The 10,720-nt window shown below is 42.3% G+C and overlaps 1 long non-coding RNA gene across 1 annotated transcript in view; it reads left to right on the plus strand.

The window, feature by feature from the left end:
• LOC119589771 overlaps positions 1-760 on the plus strand; it is a 776-nt gene extending 16 nt beyond the window's left edge. The window contains exons 1-3 of the long non-coding RNA XR_005230204.1: positions 1-154; positions 364-484; positions 608-760. The exon at positions 1-154 is cut by the window's left edge and continues 16 nt beyond it. This is a non-coding gene — a long non-coding RNA (uncharacterized LOC119589771). The remainder of the gene's footprint in view (positions 155-363; positions 485-607) is intronic.
• Positions 761-10,720: the final 9,960 nt, after the last annotated feature.

The following is a 10,720-nucleotide window of genomic DNA, read 5'->3' on the forward strand; positions in this document are numbered from 1 at the left end:
AACGAAATGCTACGTATCACTCCCGTTAACCTGATAATTGGTGATTCATAAATGAGTATGGGGAGGGAGGGACTTGTGATTATGATATGGACAATGGTAAAGGCAAAAGTGAAAAGAAAATGCGCCAGTATCCAAAGGGAGAGAAGATAATAAGGTAAACAATGCACGACAGAGCAAAGGTGATAGAACTATGGTGTTTCGAGAAGCATTTATAAACAAATAAATTATTATCATCCAAACAAACTCTTCATTTGCTCCGCTTAATTTCATATCATGATACCTGAGGAGATTGTTAGCATGAAACGAGCTTAAACACAGAAGTGGTAGTTAAAAGTGGGTGACGCTGTTTGAAATACCTTACAGCTGATTGGTTACAAACTAAGGTGACGTCACTCGACAAAGCGGGACAAACTGATGTCTGAGGGTATAATCGACACACTCGTCAGTAACAGGTAAGGATCGCTCTCTTCAACAAGACGTCTAGGTGAATGTTCTTTGAATCTTGTGTTTATTGGCTTATGAAAGTATTTTTTGTATGGATAGAATTTTATTAAACTTTTCAGTGTTTAAGAGTACATTTTGGATATAAATGATTCCTGTGTTTCAGGAACAGGTATTTGGAGGCTTCAGGAATGAAGGTTTGTGCTAGATGCCACTTCGTGGCAAGTGCTGTTGCGGAAGTGAAGCTGTTCTTTAAATACACCAGAAAGTGGTAAAGGATACTTTTAGTGTTTGCTTCAATAAAAATACTTTACAAAAAGGGCTCCTTTACTTGCACCTAGTTACAAAACTCCAGGGTTTATAAAAATCCCCCACATTTGTCCAAGTGACGGGTAACAGTTATGCAGCCCCCAGGAACTTCTTAGTTCTCACTTGGCTTAAACTTATGGAACATATAACTGCAAACAACCTGCATATTCAATTACGTAAAAAGGCTTCCGCCGCCTAAGTCCCTAATAAGGGTGCCTTAACCCTGTAAATCTTTGCTGGGTTAAGATTTTGGGGTCTTTTTTAATGCCCCTTGTAACTAAGGTCTGGTAGCGACACATTTGTCCAGAGGAAAAAAAGATGACTAGTGGATCAACGGAGTTCTAGTTTAAGCTAGACTTTCATGAAACTTCAAAAAAGGGGTGTAATTAAGGCTTCACTAAAACTTGAGCCAGTAGAAGGCCAGAAACCTGCATAAATGAATAATCGACTATACTTTGGGTTAAGTGACCTAAATCCTACTAGAGCTGGATTTTTGAGAAGTTTACTCAAGTCCCATCCACACATATGGGCAGTGCTGAGTAGATGGTTCGAATTTGCCTAACAAGATTACCATAATCGCCATCGGTTAACCCCGGGCATACGATAGAAAGTGACAATACTACTTGTGCAGTGAATGTTGGGCAGCGGTATAAGCCCCCCCCTTTTTTTTTTTTTTTTTTTTTTTTTTTTTTTTTTTTTTTTTTTTTGCAATATACAGGCTTTACCCGACGGATGCTACCCGTTCGTCGAGAAGGGCTTTTAAACCGATAAGAAAGTGCACTGGCTCCGAAAGCCTCCCCCTAAATTTTCAAAATGATGCCACGGAGACTCCCCCCCCCCATTCAGCGAGTGCTGAATGTTTTACATTGTGCTAGAAATGTGGGAATTCACTAGGGATGTGTGGGGGAATTGGAGATGAAAAAATAATTTAAGGTGGGTTCGTCGCGAGGGATGGAAGAGAACCTAGATTAAAAATGTCCGGTATTTTATGCTCCATAGCCCCCCCAATCCCTTGCCCGTTGTTGCCCCCCAATCCCTTGCCCGTTGTTGTCATAGGGGGGCTTAGGAGGCGGAGACTGGGACCCAATGATGGGGAACTTCCCAACCTTGGGACTCAGCCCTCGACTCAACTAATTTTGCATGGTCTTTATTTTCCTTCCCACTTTTCGTTTCTGTCCCTTCACCAAACCTTCTGCTAATCCACCTCCTAAGTGTGAGAGCCGTGCTGAAAGGATGAAAGGCTGACTTTGTGCCAGTCCTGAACGGCCTGAGGGAGCCATGGGCACGGTATTCCCCTGATTTTTATCTAGCCCTTACCCCTCAAGGGGACCCTGAGGGGTGGACTGTTTTTATCCCCAACATAATCCAGGCTTACCATGGCCAGCAATGAAAACTTACCTCCACTATTAGGGGCAATGAGGCTTGCCCCTTTATCAAATAGCCCCAACGATGTAAACCCACCCGCTTCCCTGACCCCAGGCTCTCCTTTGACCACGGCTCCGAACACTGCAACAACTACCCCCTCATCAATGCCTACTAGTACGTGCCAACAACCAATCCTTAAGGAACATTTCCACTTTCCCAGCACGCTCAACTTCATCACCTCTACCCCCACAACCTCCAACATCAACCACCCCATCCTCCCTATTAATACCTTACAGCCTTATTGCCCACTCCCCATAACACTACCTCCCTCAACACTACTCCATCGTCACGCACCCGCCCTTCGACTACCCCTATCACTACAACAATATTGAATACCCTCTTCAGCGCAGCCAAATGGGACCGATTTTTTCGTGATCCCTCCCACAGCTCCCTACTCTGACAACACCCTTCTCTTCCAACAATGTCTCCAAAAACAAGTAGGTAAAGTCTCTTTCCGTAGCCGACCCGACCGCTCCCGTCTTGTCACAGTAACATCCGAAAACCAAGCTATAGCATTAACAAAACTAACAGACCTATATGGTAACCCCATCCTTGCAGAACCCCATCAACCCTTAATAGTTGCACCTGAACAGTTTCAATCTCCCAGCAAATTGCCAATCTATGACAAAGATTGGTCAGATTGTGGAGAAGACCTACTTGCCTGTCTCACTGACTATGATGCAACGTCAGTACAATGCTACTCCATTCCCCCCAGAGGTAATCGAAAGAAACCCACTAACATAGCCAAAATTACCTTCCGTAGACATGACCTTCCCTTTAACGTCTATTATAGGAGGAGAATCCCTCCTGTTCGTCCATACCAACCTCCTCCACGTCAGTGCCAAAATTGTTGGCGTCTAGGACACCCAGCCAAACATTGCCGTTCCACAGCCAGATGCCCACTATGTGCCCAACCTGGCCATACCCGATCTAACTGCCCTGCACAATCACGCACATGTGCCAACTGTGGCGGCCCCATATGTATTTTATAGGGGCTGTCCCACCTACAAATTTGAGTCTGAGGTAGCAACTCTCAGATTCAAACTTGGACTCACACTACGTGAAGCCAGACAAGAAGCACGTCGACGTGGTTTCTCTTACTCCTTACTCCAGTAATACTGCCCATTCTACCAATTCTCCTAAACCACCCCCCTACATCTAACCCCCCTCTTCTACCTCCTACCTTCCCCAGCCAAACTCCTTTGCCATCCTAAATCCAGACACTCCAATCTCTACTACAGATATCTCAATCACCACCACAACCCCAACACTTCCCTCTCCCTCCTCGCACTACCCGTAACAGACAGAACAAACGTTCCACCCCTCTTCCCCTACCACACAATCACCTCCACCTTCCTTTACTCCTTTGCTTGAGACACCAGTCCTCTCTTCCCCCCCTCACAAGAAATCCTATATTCCCCCAAAAATCCCAAACCAACTCAGAAGAAGAAACCATTGAAAATTTCAAGATTACCTAATGAAAACTGACACTCAACCTCCAAATCTTACAACTCCTGCTCCTTCCACACTCCAAGTAACTGCTGATATCCATCTCCTCCTACGATATCCCCCTACACCCAATCTCCTACCCCCTCCCAACACAGCCCATCCCCCCCGACCCCAACCCCGCCCACATTATCCTCCCACCATCCCCTCTATCCCTTCCACTCCCTCCTGGATACACACGTGAATCCCTTATGTCACAAGTATCCCCTTCCTCAGACCCTCCATCTCTAATACCCTCCTAGTAGAACACCAACTCCCACACCTCTCCCATCTCAGACCTCTGTCCTTTTTCCCACCCTCTAGCTGCTTCCCCCTCAAAATTAGTAAAGTATAATTATCCCTCATTAGAATATTCGCGGTTTCCGCTCCACAGACCTGACCTTCGTCATATTCCTCTTATAGTCCATCTATTGCCTTCAAGAGACCTTCTAACAATCCTCCAATACCAATCCCCAATTATCATTTCTCATCCATACTTATCAATCAGAAAACACCTTATGTCACACCTCCCTTTCAAACAATGTCCCTTGCACAGTATCCGTATCTTCCTTGTTCCTTATGTAATGTTCCCTTTCATCCACACATCTATTATCGTGCCCACGTTTTGAAACAACCCGTACCTCTGCTTTCCCCATCTATCCTCCCTTCACCGACCTCCCAACCTATCAGACATCCTTTCAGAATCCCACACTTCTGCTTCAACAACCTATTCTCTTTCCTCAAACAGTATACATATCCTTCATCTAATCTAACGCCTTACCACACCCGACCCTAACCCTTTCACTCACCAATTCCTTTGCCCAGCTTAGACAACTAATCACTAACTCAACCACCCTTCCCAAACATTAACTATAGTGCTACATGACCTTAGATGTCTAGCACATTTCTCTTGCTTTTAACCATTAACCATTAACCATTATGCTCCATAGGTCTTTCTCAGGCCCCCCTGAGAAAATGCTTTCGCATGCCTACCCGTCTAGCGATAAATGATGGGTATTCTTAGGTGCTAATTACCAGTTTTCTACTCGTAATTGACTCACGAATTAGCTACAGGGGTGGGTGATAATTATTCATAACGCATCTGGATAATGAACTTGTGCAGAAAGCAATTCAATATATTGAAAGTTAACTATTGTAAACACTATTAGACATCGCAATCAAAAGGATCTTAAAACTAAAACATATTTACTATTTTATTATGGCGACAACCAAAAATCGACATCGACTGAGTGCGTCATCTGTTCGAGTGGGAGCATATTTTGGCTTAATTTTCCCGATTTTCTAAGAGGCAGTTTCCTCCATCTATTCTTCTTGGTAGGTGAAAGAGGACACCCGCTGTCTCTTGTGCTGTTTGTCTGCTCTTCACCCACCGAGTTCACTTCTGTCTCCTTCGCATTATTGTCAGAGTTCGCAAGCGACTTATGAAAAGGAATCTCAGAAGGCAAAGGAAAAGACGGAACCTCACAGCCAGAGTATAACGGTGTTGGTAAATGATAGTATTTCTTCGGTCTTTTGGTGAACCCTCTTCAAACAATAGAGCATTTCCTTCCTTCTGTAAGGGCTCGGAGCACGTATGTCATTTGTATCCTGTCCCTGCTCGCTGGTTGTTGGTATCCTTCTCTTAGCAGGTTGTGCCTCTACGCTCTCAATCAAGAAGGGGCATACCTTGCCCGTATTTCCTTCATCTGTAACAAAGACAATCAGATTCCAAAAGTCAATCGCAACTGCATAAACAGTCAAGGCATTCTATACAAGTCTCCAACTAAAATGGATAACAGTGCTCACTCTTGAACTGTGGAACTGATGTAAAGATAAATCTTAGGTATGAACAGACTATAACTAAAATTCAAATTACTTACCGAGGGACAAAACTTCGGCAGCGAAGGAACTCATCTTGGCGGTGTATGCTTTTCTTATGCGAAAAGTACAATATTTTCCCCGCTTTGAAAACTGGGTACTTATACACCTAGGATCGCCCCCTCCTCTCCCTTCAGCATTGTCGACCAATCCGCAAACCACAGCAGAGAAAGGACCAGGAAACTAGGAACAGAAATACCCCCCCCCCTCCGCACCCTATCATCACACCCACCCCCGCAATATAATTTCCTACATTATGCCTTGCGTAACGTACGATCGCAAAATAATATCACACCTGGGCATTTTAAAATGTATATATAAAAACCGTATAATCTGATTATTATATCTAAAGTCATTCACTGAAAAATATCTGCATAATATTTGACCAATGTTTTCTATTCCGCGTAAATTAATGTTGTACAGTTGCGGAATTATATTTCAGTACACATGCACTCTTGTACATCTGGCAACCACCTCGATGTAAACATAGCGTAAATAGTATTTTTATGAATGAGGCGAAAACCCTATGTTGTTTGTAACAAAGAGCGGGATTGGTAGAATATAAATAGCCAATAAGTGTATTAATATCTATTTTTAGAAACTTTTTTTTTCTTCAAATAAGTGGTTGCAAAACATGCAGTATTAATTATCGCTGGCTTTGTAGGGAAAGCCTCTTACTTCAAACCTCTATGTATGGCAGCTAAATCATATAGAAATCTGCAAATTCGCTAAGAAATTAGCAAGTGCTTTGCGAAGCTGCACCATCTAGTAGCAGCTGATCGAACTAATGAAGTGAGACTTTTTTTCACCGAAACAAAACACTTTTTCAATAAACAGAAAACACTACGTTGTATTCTCCATTATAGAACATTACATAAACGCAAAACCGCATTATGAGTATGGAGAATATAAAGACGCTTTACCATTGTGTGTGTACATGCCTATGTGTGTGTTTGTGTGTTTGTGTTTGTGTGTGTGTGTGTGTGAGCCTGTTTGCGCGCGTGAGTGTGCGTATGCGTGTGTGCAAAATTATATACATGATGAGTATATAAGTATGTATGATTCGTTTTGTTCATCACGAATACACTTTAACTTGTGCTAAATTCAGATAATGGTTTTCGCTCTCAATATTCCATAAGCCATGGCATTTCTATGGAGACGCGTCCACATTCGAACAGCTGAGCAAGTAAATGCACGTTAGCTTGTTTCAACTCAAGCAACTACAAATTAGGTAGTTTGAAGGAAGGGAAATAATCTTACTTCCATGAAGGATGTTCTATGATATCTAATATCTTAAATGTTTACATTTATCCTGAGGGAGTGGGTATATGTTGCTCTCTACTTTTGTTATGTCATATTTGTATTTTTTATTCTATCGTTTGTCAATTCATGTCTATCCACTGTATATGTGTGGGTGTCATTAAATTTGCATATTTATCTTCATTGCAAACTCAAAGTTTATATATTCTCTTGATACGTTTACGAAAGCATCGTTTCTTGTTATATGTATTAAATGTGCTAAATATCGTTGGCTTTAAAGATTTTTTTTCATACACGATTTCCTGGAATTATTTGATTACTGAAATGGAAACACCTGTGGAAGTGGGCCGGCGTTTTAGTTCCACAAATGATTATAGCTGCACATTCTTTACACTTAAAAACGCTGCTTTCCATAAACAGCTACGTATGGCAGCTGGAAGAAATAGAATATGCAAATTCGGCGAGAGCTTTGCACAACTACTCGTTACTTAACTATCAGCTAATTGAACAAATAAAATTAATTATCTTTTCGTCAGATCCAAACACTGATTCAGAAGAAAAAATGTTATGGTATAACCTTCATTATAGAACATTAACTATACGCAAAATCACAAAAGGAATACAGCGAATATAAAAGGGTTTCATCATTGTGAGCATGTGTGCGTGTTGAGAAATTAGAGATGCTGACCATTTACAGTTTTTTGACTACTTGTATGCGTAGCAATTTAGAATTATAGTTTTGCATTTCAAACATTTTGAACCACGTTCAGCGAAAAGTAACATGTATTTGATTACTGAAATACTATCTTGCTTTGTATGAATTGACTAACTGGTAAAACACTCATCATTTTTTTTAAAGATATTTAGTTGCCTTTTTACTTTCAAAGAAAAGTAATATGTAGAAAAAGAAGGCAAATATTGGGGGAAATTATACTGACAGGAACAATTCATTTTCATTAAAGCCTTGTCTAACCACCGTTATTTTCTATAACTCCTCGTAGTCTCCCCGGGGCATAGGCTTATATACAAGTTCCGTTTTCCTACGCATTATTTCCCATTCACTCGTTCTATTATTCTATTGTATCTCATTCTCTACATTTGTCTGCCATATTTGTATTTCTCATTTTCAGGTCATGTCTATAAACTGTATATAAATACCAATAAATCGGTGACGTATGGTCATCCAGACATTAAACATTTAAGTAAAGGGAAAGTGAAGGCGAGGAGGAGGAGGGGGCGGTGTCTCTGGCAGCGGAGGGAACGGCAGTGCGATCGACGGGCATGTGAGGGAGGAGGAGGAGGAGGAGGAGGAAGAAGGAGAAGGAGAAGAAGGAGAAGGCGGCGGAAGGAGAAGGCGGCGGAAGGAGAAGGCGGCGGAAGGAGAAGGCGGCGGAAGGAGAAGGCGGCGGAAGGAGAAGGCGGAAGGCGGAAGGAGAAGGCGGAAGGCGGAAGGAGGAAGGAGGAAGGAGAAGGCGGAAGCATCGACGGGCGGACGATCAACAACTTGTGGAGGAGACGATAGCATCTTCTTTCCACACATTTTCCGCGTCTTGGTCGTCTTGATGTAGCCAGAGCTGCCGGAGTGAACACGGCTCAACAACAACAACAACAACAACAACAACAACAACAACAACAACAACAACGACGACTACGGCAGGAAAGTAATACCAAACTGGCAAATCGCAAACGGAGGAAAACACTGGCGGGGATTCCGTTCATCCTCTGCGAAGCGCGGGAAAACAATGACGATGATGTAGTATAGACTGTTGATACTGTTATGTATTTTTGTTATACATTACTATTAATAATCTACTTCCATTTCAGAGTAAGTAGTTATTTATTATCGTGTTTGTACAATGTTATGAATAAAAGAGGCCTAACCACCAGTCTTCACGGCAATTTTATAGAAGACCTTCACCACGGAACACATGTCCCCGTATCCCTGCTTTAAGGGAGACATGCTCGACCTCTTTGCACACCCTGCAAGGATGATAATTGCAAGTGTTACTAATTCCAGGAAGACATGCTTAACCACGAAAATTGTTGTGCATTATCAAGAGCAGTTTGACTATATCATTCTGTGCGGGAGTGAATCTCATCCTCTTGAAAAGGAAACCTCTCTATCTGGAAAACATTGTTAGTAAAGATATTATAGATCCAACCGAACACAAGACAAAACCGAGCGACCGCATTTTATATATATTGGACGATTGTTTTATAGAAGCGCCTAACAACCAAACAAAGTGAGTAATACATTCACAAAGGGTCGCCACGAAAACGTCTCGGTTATACTGGTTGTTCAAAACGTATTTATTAATGGGAAACACAGCCGAAACATTTCGCTAAACACCCCTCATTTTATTTTATTAAAACAGAGGGATCTCGGGCAAACTGAATGTCTGGGCAGGCAGGTTTACCACAAGAGCGAAGCCAAGCGTTTTCTGGACTTGTATAAAAGGGCTGCTCTATTAAGACCTCACAGCTATTTACTAGTAGGCTCGGGTGTGAAACTCCTGAAAAGCTTCAGTTTCGCAGTAATATCCTCTGGGAATATTTTCCATATCAAATTGTCTACCAATGGTAATCTGCAACAATTCGAGGCAAGTCCTAAAGGGCTTGTATGAAGATCTATAAACAACCTTTGGCCTGGGTAGCATACAATCATTTTTAAATGCCTCGCGAGAGCGCCTGGGAAAGAATAATATTACACTGGCAGACGTGAAAGAGTATTTATCAACTCAACGTGTGTATGCGCTTCACAGACAAACTTGCAAAAAAAATCCGCGACGTCAAACAATGGCCACGCGCCCTCGTAAAATCTTAACATGCGATCTGGCAGATATGCGCAATTTATCAAGAGAAAACGATAAGACCGCATATTTGTTGGTTTGCGTGGACGTGTTTAGTCGTTACATGTAAGTAAGAACGCTAAGAAGTAAAAATAAAACCAAAGTAGCGTGGTCACTGTGATCTGTAATGAATACCGATGATGCTAGAGGCTTAACTCACCTGTTCACCGGCGCAGGGCGTAGATTTGTAAGTAATGCGGTGTACGCGTTACTACACGAACGAAATATGCGTTGGTATACAACACAGTCTAAAGATATAAAGGCGAGCATTGCAGAAAGACATGTAATAACCCTTAAGGAACTCATTTATGAATACCTAATCCTTAAAAATACACTGCGATATGTCGATGCACTCCAGGACATCGTATTGGCCTACAACGGGCGCGCACACGCGGGTTTGAAAGGTGCAACACCTGTGAAGGTGCATCGCCATTATACATCGACGCAGTGGCAACGGCTCTTCCGGCAAATGTACGCCCCATCTCTGACCGGATCTATAAAAAAGGACGTTCATCAGCGGGCAATCAGAACCTAAAAGTAGGGGATACCGTACGCATCTCTGCGCGTTCCCGCACCGACGTATTTCTCAAAGGTTACGAAATACAAAATACGGAGGAGATATTTAAAATCCGACAGATTAATCGCCGGCAAAACTTAATCGGGTATTATCTTGAAGATCTGAGCGGTGAAGCGATACAAGGCTTGTTTTACCGCGAGGAGCTCATTCCCACTGCGCTGCCAAACTCTTATCCCTTTAAGATATTATCATCGCATTGGAACAAAACCAAGAAGCAAAGAGAGTACCTCGTTCACTGGATCGGTTATCCAGACAAATTTTACTCTTACATTACAAGTGATGACATGCATCCCGGATCATGACAAAGCAGTCCCTCACGCCGCGACACATCGACGTGTTGAAAAACGACGCCAAAACGACGCTCTGGCTTTATATTGCAATTAAATAAAGAAGAAATTGGTTGCATAGCTGAAGTGTTTTCAAACTTTTTAAAGAAACACCTAACAACAGAGAATTTAAAAAAATCTAAAGAGATATCGAGAAACAATTAAGAAAA

Source organism: Penaeus monodon, chromosome 26 (genome assembly GCF_015228065.2).
Source record: "Penaeus monodon isolate SGIC_2016 chromosome 26, NSTDA_Pmon_1, whole genome shotgun sequence".
NCBI classification, from domain to species: domain Eukaryota; kingdom Metazoa; phylum Arthropoda; class Malacostraca; order Decapoda; family Penaeidae; genus Penaeus; species Penaeus monodon.